Source organism: Nymphaea colorata, unplaced genomic scaffold (genome assembly GCF_008831285.2).
Source record: "Nymphaea colorata isolate Beijing-Zhang1983 unplaced genomic scaffold, ASM883128v2 scaffold0636, whole genome shotgun sequence".
NCBI classification, from domain to species: domain Eukaryota; kingdom Viridiplantae; phylum Streptophyta; class Magnoliopsida; order Nymphaeales; family Nymphaeaceae; genus Nymphaea; species Nymphaea colorata.
In genome coordinates this window covers 1-14,014 of record NW_022205142.1, presented here as the reverse complement: position 1 = coordinate 14,014, position 14,014 = coordinate 1, and the positions used below count along the sequence as shown (strand labels likewise).

The following is a 14,014-nucleotide window of genomic DNA, read 5'->3' as shown; positions in this document are numbered from 1 at the left end:
AGGACACTCCAAGTTTGGGGGCCAAGGAGTTTCACAAAACGTTCTTGGTGGAAAAAAATGTGAGTGAAAGACACCACTGAATCGAATTTGGTCCATGAATCTAAGAAATAGCGAGAATTCTTGATCTCTCTCAATATCTCTCTCAATTCCAAAATACAGGATTTGAATTGATGCCGTTTCATTGATTTCTCCTAAACGAAAGATTATATTTCAATTGAAATCCACTTACACAAAGACAGCCCCCGTTGATGACGAGTCTCCGCGAAGCATCCATGGCTGAATGGTTAAAGCGCCCAACTCATAATTGGCAAATTCGTAGGTTCAATTCCTGCTGGATGCACGCGAATTGGAACGTTCAATAATAGAATTGGCTCCGTATCAACGGAATCTCATCATCCATAGATAACTAATTGGTATATTCATACTATAAGAATAAGATAGAAACGGTAGAAACGGTAAGAATTCTAATTCTTATAGATACTGGAACTCATAGGGAAGAAAATGGATTTATGGATGGAATCAAATATGCAGTATTTACAGAAAAAAGTATTCGGTTATTGGGGAACAATCAATATACTTCTAATGTCGAATCAGGATCAACTAGGACAGAAATAAAGCATTGGATCGAACTCTTCTTTGGTGTCAAGGTAGTAGCTATGAATAGCCATCGACTCCCGGGAAAGGGTAGAAGAATGGGACCTATTATGCGACATACAATGCATTACAGACGTATGATCATTACGCTTCAACCGGGTTATTCTATTCCACCTCTTATAGAGAAAAGAACTTAAATAAAAAAAAATAAATACTTAATAACATGGCCATACATTTATACAAAACTTCTACCCCTAGCACACGCAAAGGAGCCGTAGACAGTCAAGCGAAATCCAATCCACGAACAAATTTGATCTATGGACAGCATCGTTGTGGTAAAGGTCGTAATGCCAGAGGAATCATTACCGCAAGGCATAGAGGGGAGGTCATAAGCGTCTATACCGTAAAATCGATTTTCGACGGAATGCAAAAGACATATCTGGTAGAATCGTAACCATAGAATACGACCCTAATCGAAATGCATACATTTGTCTCATACACTATGGGGATGGTGAGAAGAGATATATTTTACATCCCAGAGGGGCTATAATTGGAGATACCATTGTTTCTGGTACAGAAGTTCCTATATCAATGGGAAATGCCCTACCTTTGAGTGCGGTTTGAACTATTGATTTACGTAATTGGAAGTAACCAATTAGGTTTACGACAAAACCTAGAAATCGATCACTGATCCAATTTGAGTACCTCTACGGGATAGACCTCAACAGAAAACTGAAGAGTAACGGCAGCAGGTGATTGAGTTCAGTGGTTCCTCATATAAAATTATTGACTCTAGAGATATGGTAATATGGAGAAGACAAAATTGTTTGAAGCACGGATAGAACCGGAAGCGCCCCTTGTTTCAAAGAGAGGAGGATGGGTTATTCACATTTCATTTGATGGTCAGAGGCGAATTGAAAGCTAAGCAGTGGTAATTCTAAAGATCCCCCGGGGGAAAAATAGAGATGTCTCCTACGTTACCCGTAATATGTGGAATGGAAGTATCGACGTAATTTCATAGAGTCATTCGGTCTGAGTGCTACATGAAGAACATAAGCCAGATGACGGAATGGGGAGACCTAGGATGTAGAAGATCGTAGCATGAGTGATTCGGCAGATTTGGATTCCTATATATCCACTCATGTGGTACTTCATCATACGATTCATATAAGATCCATCTGTCTAGATATCATCATCTACATCCAGAAAGCCGTATGCTTTGGAAGAAGCTTGTACAGTTTGGGAAGGGGTTTTGATTGATCAAAAAGAAGAATCTACTTCAACCGATATGCCCTTAGGCACGGCCATACATAACATAGAAATAACACTTGGAAAGGGTGGACAATTAGCTAGAGCAGCAGGTGCTGTAGCGAAACTGATTGCAAAAGAGGGTAAATCGGCCACATTAAGATTACCATCTGGAGAGGTTCGTTTGATATCCAAAAACTGCTCAGCAACAGTCGGACAAGTGGGTAATGTCGGGGCGAACCAGAAAAGTTTGGGTAGAGCCGGATCTAAATGTTGGCTAGGTAAGCGTCCTGTAGTAAGAGGAGTAGTTATGAACCCTGTAGACCATCCCCATGGAGGTGGTGAAGGGAGGGCCCCGATTGGTAGAAAAAAACCCACAACTCCTTGGGGTTATCCCGCGCTTGGAAGAAGGAGTAGGAAAAGGAATAAATATAGTGATATTTTTATTCTTCGTCGCCGTAAATAGAAAGAGAAAGAAAAAATAATGAATGATGTAAAATTAAATCAAATTGGTTTTTTCGTCTTCACAAAATGAAAAAATGAAAAGAAGGGGGAGTAATCACTTGTGGCCCGTTCATCTAAAAAAAATCCTTTTGTGGCTAATCACTTATTAAGTAAAATTGAGAAGCTCAACAAGGCAGAGGAAAGAAGTATAATAGTAACTTGGTCCCGAGCATCGACCATTATATTTGCAATGGTCGGTCATACAATTGCTGTTCATAACGGAAAGGAGCATTTACCTATTTATATAACGGAGCGTATGGTGGGTCACAAATTGGGAGAATTCGCGCCTACTCTGACTTTCCGGGGACACGCGAGAAACGATAATAGATCTCGGCGATAATGATAATATTAATATAGTTAATGTATTAATGTAATCAAAAGTTAAATAAGTGCTCTCATGATTTATTCTTATTTTTATTGGTGTGTGTGAGGTAAAACCCTATGACTATGATAAAGAAGACCTCGGGTACAGAAATACGAGCTTTAGCTCGACATATAGGTATGTCTGCTCAAAAAGCACGAAGGGTAATTGATCAAATTCGCGGTTGCTCCTATGAGCAAACACTTATGATACTGGAACTCATGCCTTATCGAGCATGTTACCCCATTTTCAAATTAGTTTATTCCGCAGCAGCAAATGCTAGTCACAATAGGGGTTTGAAAGAAGCTGATTTATTTATTAGTAAAGCCGAAGTCAACGAAGGTGTTATCGTCAAAAGGTTAAAACCGCGAGCTCGGGGACGTAGTTACCCAATAAAAAGACCCACCTGTCATATAACTATTGTATTGAGCGAAAGACCTAACTTCAATTTAAAAAATATTTGATTTTCAAAACATGACTTTTAGTTTAGAAAGAGAATATTGGTAGGTAGATATGGGACAGAAAATAAATCCACTTGGTTTCAGACTTGGTACAACCCAAAGTCATCGTTCCTTTTGGTTCGCACAACCAAAAAATTATTCCAAAGGTCTCCAGGAAGATGAAAAAATACGGGATTGTATCAAGAATTATGTACAAAAACATATGAGAATATCCTCAGGTTTTGAAGGAATTGCACGTATAGATATTAAAAAAAGAATCGATTTGATCCAAGTCATAATTCATATTGGATTCGCCAATATGTTAATAGAGGGTCGAGCCCGAGGAATCGAAGAATTACAGACTAATGTACAAAAAAGCTTTCATTCTGTGAACCGAAGACTCAACATTGCTATCGCAAGAGTTGCAAGACCTTACGGGCAACCTAATATTCTTGCAGAATATATCGCTCTGCAATTAAAGAATAGAGTTTCCTTTAGAAAGGCAATGAAAAAAGCTATTGAATTAGCTGAACAAGCGGATGCAAAGGGAATTCAGGTACAAATTGCAGGACGTCTCAATGGAAACGAAATTGCCCGCGTTGAATGGATTAGAGAAGGTAGGGTTCCCCTACAGACCATTCGAGTGAAAATTGATTATTGTTCCTATCCAGTTCGAACTATCTATGGAGTATTAGGGATAAAAATTTGGATATTTTTGGATGAAGAGTAATGGCTCCTTTTCTTGCGATTCTATTCATGGATACTTATCCATGGACAGGGCAAAAAACTCAATTTAGTTTAGGTCTTTTTCCGTTTAGTCAAAACGGATCAATTATATATGTTTGAATAACAATTCGATTTACCACTTTGATATGATAGAATTGCTATGCTTAGTGTGTGACTCGTTGGGACTAAAAGAAAGAATTGGACCCTACCTAATATAAATATAAATTAATAACCAGCTCATTGCTTCGTATTCTCAAGATCCAAGGAATCGGTCATTATATGAGATAATAATCATATATTTGTAGCAACTGAAATCCTTTTTCAATAAAGTAAAAATGAATCTTGATTGATTGTGTAAGTTGTGAAACCAAAATAGAGGGATGCGGATGAATGGAAGGATGAGAGAAAGAGAGAAGGGGAAAAGAAATGATATATTATTCCAATATGTATGGTCTATGAATCATCTTAGAAAGGGCAATGTGATAAGGCATCATATACTATAATATAATTCAATTCATCTATAATTGAGATAGATTTCAAAAAATAAAGAGCATTGAGTCGATAGAGACTGAGGAGATTGACTCAGGGACAGATTAAATTAGAAGCTCCATTGCAGAATTCAGACCTCGACATTAATGGAGGAGAAGCTATGGGAACGACGGAACCTGTGACTGCGGAGGATTCGATTGAAAACGAATCCTAATGATTCACTGGACGGGATGGCGGAACGCGCCGGGAACGAACTGATTTCTTCGAAGAGGTTATGGAGCGACCCTACGAATAAAGCAGATAAATATAAAAGAGTAAATATTCGCCCGCGAAATTTCATCCATTAAATAATCCTAATATTATTTATTGTTTATTTATCGTTTCATTCGCGAGGAGCTGGATGAGAAGAAACTCTCATGTCCGGTTCTGTAGTAGAGATGGAATTGAGACACTACCATCAACTATAACCCCAAAAGAACCAGGTTTCGTAAACAACATAGAGGAAGAATGAAAGGAGTATCTTATCGGGGCAATCGTATTTGTTTCGGTAAATATGCGCTTCAGGCACTTGAACCCGCTTGGATCACATCTAGACAAATAGAAGCAGGGCGCCGCGCAATGACACGATATGCCCGTCGTGGCGGAAAAATATGGGTACGTATATTCCCCGACAAACCCGTTACACTAAGACCCGCGGAAACACGTATGGGTTCGGGGAAGGGATCTCCTGAATATTGGGTATCCGTCGTTAAACCGGATCGAATACTTTATGAAATGGGCGGAGTATCAGAAACCGTAGCCAGAGCCGCTATGGAAATAGCGGCGCGCAAAATGCCTATACGAACAAAATTCGTTATTGCGGAATAGGGATATCGGACCAAAGGGATATTTATGAATGATGAAAAATATAATCTATAATCGCTGGTTTACTTATTTCTGGACAGAAAATTTTCTTTTCCCCCTCGCCTCTTGCATTGAAAGAACTCAAATAAAGAAAGATGATTCAACCTCAGACCTTTTTGAATGTAGCGGACAACAGCGGAGCTCGAAAATTGATGTGTATTCGAATCATAGGAGCTAGTAATTACCGATATGCTCATATCGGTGACGTTATTGTTGCTGTAATCAAAGAAGCAGTGCCAAATATGCCCCTGGAAAGATCAGAAGTAATCAGAGCTGTAATTGTACGTACATGTAAAGAACTCAAGCGCGACAACGGTATGATAATCCGGTATGATGACAATGCAGCAGTTGTCATTGATCAAGAAGGAAATCCAAAAGGCACCCGAGTTTTTGGTTCGATTGCTCGTGAATTGAGACAGTTAAATTTCACTAAGATAGTCTCATTAGCTCCCGAAGTATTATAAATAATGAACGCTAGTAGACGAGACAATGGGTAGTAGGGTCTTTGAAATGGATAAATTAGTAGATTATGTCTCAGGCATATACCTTTAATGAAAAATAAAAAAAGAAACATGTTGATTATATCAAAGCAAAAAAAAAATGATAGTTCGTCATGGGTAGAGACACTATTGCCGATATAATAACTTATATAAGAAATGCTGACATGGATAAAAAAGGAACAGTTCGAATACCATCCACTAATATTACCGAAAACATTGTGAAAATACTTCTACGAGAGGTTTTATCGAAAATGTTAGGAAGCACCGGGAAAACAACAAGGATTTCTTGGTTTTAACCCTACGACATAGAAGAAATAGGAAAAGAGCACATAGAAATATTTTAAAGCGTATCAGCAGACCAGGTCTGCGAATCTATTCCAACTCTCAACGAATTCCTAGGATTTCAGGCGGGATAGGGGTTGTAATTCTTTCTACTTCTAGGGGTATAATGACAGATCGAGAAGCTCGACTAGAAAGAATTGGAGGAGAAATTTTGTTTTATATATGGTGAGGTGATCCATCTGGTATACGAATTTGATACGTAACTTCCTATTTATGAAAAAGAGAGTAGAGGTGGGTTGTCTAATGTCACTCCTCCTACATTAGTTAATACTTCAAGGAGGTTACCTGGAATGAAAGAACAAAAATTGATCCATGAAGGTTTAATTACTGAATCACTTCCCAATGGCATGTTCTGGGTTCGCTTAGATAACGAAGACCTGGTTCTAGGTTATGTTTCAGGGCGGATACGACGTAGTTTTATACGAATACTACCAGGAGATAGAGTAAAAATAGAAGTCAGCCGTTATGATTCAACAAGGGGACGTATAATTTATAGACTTCGCAATAAAGATTCAAACGATTAGGTATTTAAATTTTCATGGGGATAAATTTTAAGGCTCAAACACTAACTTAAGGTGAATTAAAGAAAAGAGACTTATTTTCTTTCAAAGAGTAGATTCGGAATTAAGGAACAACAAATATGAAAATAAGAGCTTCTGTTCGTAAGATTTGTGAAAAATGTCGACTGATCCGTAGGCGAGGACGAATTATAGTAATTTGTTCTAATCCGAACATAAACAGAGACAGGGATAATATTTATAAAAAAAAAAGAACTTCACTTTCTAAGAGACCTAATGTACAAATAAATAAAGAATTTGTTTTCACATGAAATGGATATATCCGTATATCTCTGACTCATATTTATGAGATGGCAAATAGAATATGACAAAACCTATACCAAGAATTGGTTCACGTAGAAATAGCCGTATTAGTTCACGTAAGAGTGGGTGTAGAACACCAATAGGAGTTATTCATGTTCAAGCGAGTTTCAACAATACTATTGTTACTGTTACAGACCCACAAGGTCGGGTCGTTTCTTGGTCTTCTGCGGGTACCTGTGGATTCAAGGGCACAAGAAGGGGTACCCCATTTGCTGCTCAAACCGCAGCAGGAAATGCTATTCGTGCGGTAGTAGACCAGGGTATGCAACGAGCAGAAGTCATGATAAAGGGTCCCGGTCTCGGGAGAGATGCAGCATTACGAGCGATTCGTAGAAGTGGTATACTATTAAATTTTGTACGTGACGTAACCCCTATGCCGCATAATGGATGTAGACCGCCAAAAAAAAGGCGCGTTTAGAAATAAAAATGGAAAAGATTCCAATCCAAGAGAAATAAATAATTAAATGATCTCATCAAATAATATTATATTAGTATGGTTCGGGAGGAAGTACCAGTATCCACTCGGACGCTACAGTGGAAGTGTGTTGAATCAAGAGCAGACAGCAAACGCCTTTATTATGGTCGTTTCGTTTTATCCCCACTTATGAAGGGTCAAGCCGATACAATCGGTATCGCGATGCGAAGGGCTTTACTTGGAGAACTAGAAGGAACATGTATTACGCGCGCAAAATCTGATAAGGTACCACATGAATATTCTACGATAGTAGGTATTGAAGAATCAGTCCATGAAATTTTAATGAATTTGAAAAAAATTGTATTTAGAAGTGATCTGTACGGAACTCTCGACGCATCTATCTATGTCAGGGGCCCTAGACACGTAACTGCTCAAGATATCATCTCACCACCTTCTGTAGAAATAGTTGATACTACACAGCATATAGCTGTCCTAACGGAACCGGTTGATTTGTGCATTGAATTAAAAATTGAGAGGGGTCGTGGATATTGTACGAGAACCCCAAATAACTATCAAGACGGAAGCTATCCTATAGATGCTGTATCCATGCCTGTTCGAAATGCGAATCATAGTATTCATTCTTATGGAATGGGAATGAGAAACAAGAGATACTTTTCTTGAAATATGGACGAATGGAAGTTTAACTCCTAAGGAAGCGCTTTATGAAGCTTCTCGTAATTTGATCGATTTATTTATTCCTTTTTACATGCGGAGGAACAGGACATAAATAGAAATATGGAGGACAATCAAAAAAGGGCTAGTGTGCCCTTTTTTACCTTTGATGATGGATTGGATAATATGAAAAGAGAAATCATATTGAAACGTATTTTTATTGATCAATTAGAATTGCCTCCTAGGACTTATAACTGTCTCAAAAGGTCTAATATACATACATTGCTGGACCTTTGAGTAAAAGTCAAGAAGATCTTATGAGAATTGAGCATTTTCGCGTAGAAGACGTAAAACAAATATTCGACATTCTACAGAAGGGTTTCACAATCGACTTGCTTAAAAATTCAACTCAGTTTGAATCCCGTTGAAATTTTTTTCATTTCGAATGAAAGCACGAAATGAAAAAATTATAAATGAAAGACTATTTATTAACTAGAAATAATGAAATAAAATTTCTATTATTTTCTTATCTTTATCTTATTCTTATTTTTTATAACTAAACTAACTATAAAATTATACTATAATTATTCTTCCTATATATTACAAATTATTATTCAATTCGAATTGAATAATAATTGTAATATATAATCAATATACACACTAAAATATACACACTAACGAAAAAAGAAGAAACAAAAACAAAGTCTGTTTTGAATCTTCAGCATAGTCTGTATTCGTGGATTCTTCAGAATAGATCTATAATCAAATGAAAGAGATGTATCTAGGAGGATAAACTTTGAAGTATGCCTAACTAGATACATACGTAATATCCCGCCTTACCTTAGTATTTCAAGATCTATTTAATTTGAAAAAGACCTAAAGTTAGAGACTTATCAATAGGTAATGTTGCTCCAATACCTAACCAAAGGCTACTGCCGTACCAATCAAAAAGACTGTTGTAGCTACTGGGCGACGGAATGGATTTTGGAATTTATTAACATTTTCCAAAAAGGGTACTGTCAATAATCCCGCTGGTACCGAAACCATTAAAAGAACACCCAATAACTTATTGGGTACTGTACGGAGTATTTGAAATACGGGAAAGAAGTACCATTCGGGTAATATTTCCAAAGGAGTTGCAAATGGATCTGCCGGTTCACCAATCATTGATGGCTCTAGAACCGCTAGACCTACGTTACATGCAATAGTACCTAGAATTACTACGGGAAAAATATATAAAAGATCATTAGGCCATGCCGGTTCCCCATAATAATTATGTCCCATCCCCTTAGCCAATTTGCTCTTAATACAGGATCATTCAAGTCGGGTTTCTTTGTTATTGGGATAGGTGAATTCTTATGGATCCATCCCCCGAAAGAACCGGACATGATGATTTTTCATCATCCAGCTCGAGCAATAATCAAAGGAATGAAATGGATTCATATAAAATCCATATGCCATCCAGGAAACTATGTTCGTACAAATAAATGCTCAATACCCAAGTAGGCTTACATCGATCATGATCAAATGCTTTTGGATTGTCTCATACCTTGTAATTGATGCACAATATTGTTTTTAGAGTCTTCTTACGTACAAAGGATTTACTTGTTACTAATAAAGTCTAGCCTCGATTCTTCCTTAGATCCCGTGTTTCACTCCGATAGTATCATAGATCGGGGTCGATGCAGGGGAAATGAATGCATTCCCTACTATAAGTTAAATAAATGGAAGTGGAATAGATAGAACATAATCTGGATCATGCCACATCACTTATTCTACTAGATCTTACGAAGCCTATTCATGCATGACATGATTCGGGTCTGATCATAGAAAAGATTCTCCTCAAAGGAACCAGCCTATCCTCTTGCTCCGCAGGGGGGGCGGCGGTTGGAACAGAGACACATTTGTTTATGAATTCCAATGTGGCAGATAATATATCTGCATGGACCAATCAATAGTTCAAGTCACACACTCCCATAATCCATCCTCTCCTCCGAGAATCCACTTCAACTGTTCGTATCAAATAAAAAATACTTCGTGGTTGAAGGGAAATATCCAAATAACATGTCTTATTCTTTTCAATAATCCATATTTATAGCAATGAAATACAAATACTATTTTTTTTGTTCCTACCCAAACAATATATTATATGATCTATTACAAATACCTATGCTCTGTCTTCTCTATAAAGGACCTGAAATACCTTGCTTACGTATCATTGAAAAGTGCATTAACATAAATACGGCGGTAAGAAGAGGTAATACAAAAGTGTGTAAACTATAAAAGCGGGTCAAAGTGGATTGACCCACGCTAGCACTTCCGCGTAATAACTCTACCAAGGGCGATCCCACTATAGGATAGCCTCAGGTACACCAGTTACAATTTTGACTGCCCAATACCCAATTTGGTCCCAAGGTAAAGAATAACCAGTTACCCCAAAGGATGCAGTCAACACAGCCAGAACTACACCCGTAACCCAAGTCAATTCACGTGGTTTCTTAAAACCACCTGTGAGATAAACACGAAATACGTGCAGGATCATCATTAGAACCATCATACTTGCTGACCATCGATGAACTGATCGGATTAACCAACCGAAGTTGGCTTCAGTCATTATGTATTGAACAGAGGCAAAAGCTTCTGTGACGGTCGGGCGATAGTAAAAAGTCATAGCAAACCCGTAGCTACTTGTACTAAAAAGCAAGTAAGTGTGATCCCTCCTAGACAATGAAATATATTGACATGAGGAGGAACATATTTACTAGTTATATCATCTGCAATCGCTTGAATCTCGAGACGCTCCTCGAACCAATCATATACTTTATTGAGATAGGTGAACCGAAGGCGAAGGGACTCCCCCTCTAAGAACCGTATATGAGAATTTCGTCTCGTACGGCTCAAGCGAAAACACCCCAATACTGGTTCTGGTTGCAACGTGCAATAGAAAAGAAAGATTTGAAACCTTTTAGAGACTTCACTTGATTCAATCTTTCCAGATAAAATGAGGGAACCAAAACTCTAAATCTCTTCTTTGTGATGATAGCGCCAAAATATCAAGTTGGCTCATCCTATGTTGATTGTTACAGGCCTTTTGAATGTTCTCTTACCCTATTTTATTTTTGTTTATACGTAATACATACGAATTTACTATTGATAGGAATTATCTTGTTGAGACCCTATGAATCAATTGAAACCTCAGATTCCTACTAGAACCACGATGATTCAACAAAGAACAAAACAGAACCAAAGAGTTCTCTGAGTAGGAACCCTTTCGTTTGATCATCACTTCACTTATTCAATGAACAGATATAATAACTAAGAATCCATAGAAATATTTGTCCTGTCCCTCGCTCAGCTCAAACTAAGCATGATTCTGAAGGAAAAAGGTGGTTCGATTTCTGAAACGCCTCATTGAAAAGTTAATTGAAAAAAATAATAGTAGTTGGAGGCCGGTCACGAGGTATGAATAGTAGGTATGAATCATAGTTTAAATAGTTCTTAATCTATTCCATATAGTCCGTGCTCCAGATACTAGACTGACTATCTGACGGGCTAGAACCATCTCTCTCGATGAGATGACAGACTTATTCTCTGTACTATCAATAGGTATAACAAGTCACACACTCATATTCCGGAAATACCGAAACAAAAGAATTCCGCGGTCGAACTACCAAACAGAATGAGATGACCTAGAAATCCGAATCCTAAGTGATTCTTTTTTTATTGAAAGTTAGGACTTATCCGTTCTTCTGGACCTAACTTAATGAAATACCATCCAGTAAACGGAAAGAATTATAAATCTCCAAAATAATAGATAGGAATACTGCAAATAGAGCCATTGCGACACCCATAAGGGTGTAGTTCCCCATCCAGGGGCTACTTTACCATATTCCGAATTCAATGGTTTTAATAAATCGCCTACAATAGTCCGTCTTGGCCCAGATCTGGAACTACCCTCAATGGTTTGTGTAGCCATAAATCCTATTCCGTGCATTGTTTGAGATCTGTTGACTTTGTATACGATTCCGTTGTAAATAAACTATCTTATCGTAGATCCATCGTGGTCTTGAAATCACTTAATAATGGAAACTGCAACTCTAGTCGCCATCTTCATATCTGGTTTACTTGTAAGCTTTACGGGGTATGCCTTATATACCGCCTTTGGGCAACCCTCTCAACAACTAGAGATCCATTTGAGGAACACGGGGACTAGTTGAAATGATGACCCTCCTCATCGGAGGGTCATCATTTCAATTGAGATAATGAAAAATCATTTCATCTTTTATTGGAACCTTAGGCGGTTCTCGAAAAAAGATAGCAAAAAATATTATCCCCAGAGTCGAGACCAACAGGAATGTATAAACCAATGCTTCCATAGATTCGATCGTGTTTTACAATTATAGCTTCCATACCTGTTCATTTGGGATCATTTCCCAGACAAGTAAAGGTCAAGAGTAATAGGTGATGATTCGAATTAATATTTCTCCAGTACCCTATATGAAACATAGGCTAGACATATGAAAGAAATGTTGTATCAGACTACTTGTCTCCTTGTAGTTGGATCCCCCAGTTTTTGGAAGGTTCCAAATTCCACTTGAGCATCTAAATCTGGGTCGATACCAGCAAAAACATCTCTGAACAAGTTCTAGCACCATGCCAAATGTGGCCGAAAAAGAAAAGCAAAGCAAACGAAGCATGTCCAAAAGTGAACCAACCCTTGGACTACTACGAAAAACACCATCGGATTTCAAAGTAGCGCGATCCAATTCAAAAATTTCACCCAATTGGGCACGTCTAGCATATTTTTCACAGTAGCAGGATCATTATAACTGACTCCATCGAGTTCACCACCATAGAACTCAACAGTTACACCCACTTGTTCGACACTATACTTGGATTCTGCCCTTCTAAAAGGAACATCGGCTCTCACAATTCCGTCTCCATCTACCAAAACTACCGGAAATGTTTCAAAGAAGGTAGGCATACGACGTACAAAAAGTTCATGCCCCTCTTTATCTCTAAAGACAGGGTGTCCTAACCACCCAACAGCTATTCCATCCCCGTTGTCCATTGAGCCGGCTCTGAACAATCCTCCTTTCGCCGGATTATTACCGATATAATCATAAAAAGCTAGTTTATCGGGAATTTTAGACCAAGATTCCGATAAACTCAGATTTTCAGCTAGCCCGGCGTTAACTCTTCGATATATTTCTTGCTGGAAATATCCCTGATCCCACTGATAACGAGTAGGACCAAATAATTCGATCGGAGTAGTCGCTGAACCATACCACATAGTTCCAGCAACAACGAAAGCTGCAAAAAACACAGCAGCGATACTACTGGAAAGCACAGTTTCAATATTGCCCATACGTAATGCTTTGTATAGACGTTGGGGCGGGCGAACACTAAGATGGAATAGACCCGCTAATATTCCCAAGGTGCCCGCTGCAATATGATGAGAAGCTATCCCCCCCGGAACAAAAGGATCAAAACCCTCCGCGCCCCATGAAGGACTTACAGGTTGCACTTTTCCGGTTAGCCCATAAGGATCAGACACCCATATTCCAGGGCCATACAAACCTTTACATGAAATGCACCAAACCCAAAGCAAGCCACCCCAGATAAAAATAAATGAATTCCAAAGATCTTGGGCAAATCCAAAGAGGGTTTTCCCGTACGTTCATCACAGAATATTTCTAGATCCCAATACACCCAATGCCAGATAGCTGCCAAGAAGCACAAGCCAGAAAACACAATGTGTGCCCCGGCACACCTTCGTAACTCCAATACCCGGATTGGTACAGTTCCTCCTGTAATACTCCAACCGCCCCATGAATTGGTTATTCCTAAACGAGTCATGAAGGTATAACGAACATACCTTGTCGCCACATTGGATCAAGAAACGGGATCAGAGGGATCAAAAACAGCTAATTCGTATA

General features: G+C 38.4%; 1 non-coding gene and 4 pseudogenes across 1 annotated transcript; 2 read left to right on the top strand and 3 right to left on the bottom strand.

The window, feature by feature from the left end:
• Positions 1-266: 266 nt before the first annotated feature.
• TRNAM-CAU (transfer RNA methionine (anticodon CAU)) lies at positions 267-340 on the top strand. Its single transcript has one exon. It is a non-coding gene; the product is annotated as a tRNA-Met (tRNA).
• Positions 341-1,848: 1,508 nt separating this feature from the next.
• On the top strand, positions 1,849-8,503 carry LOC126409596 (DNA-directed RNA polymerase subunit alpha-like; annotated as a pseudogene).
• A 428-nt stretch (positions 8,504-8,931) lies between these two features.
• Positions 8,932-9,600, bottom strand: LOC126409594 (cytochrome b6-f complex subunit 4-like; annotated as a pseudogene).
• Positions 9,601-9,653: 53 nt separating this feature from the next.
• LOC126409597 (cytochrome b6-like) lies at positions 9,654-12,505 on the bottom strand (annotated as a pseudogene).
• LOC126409595 (photosystem II CP47 reaction center protein-like) lies at positions 12,369-14,006 on the bottom strand (annotated as a pseudogene).
• Positions 14,007-14,014: the final 8 nt, after the last annotated feature.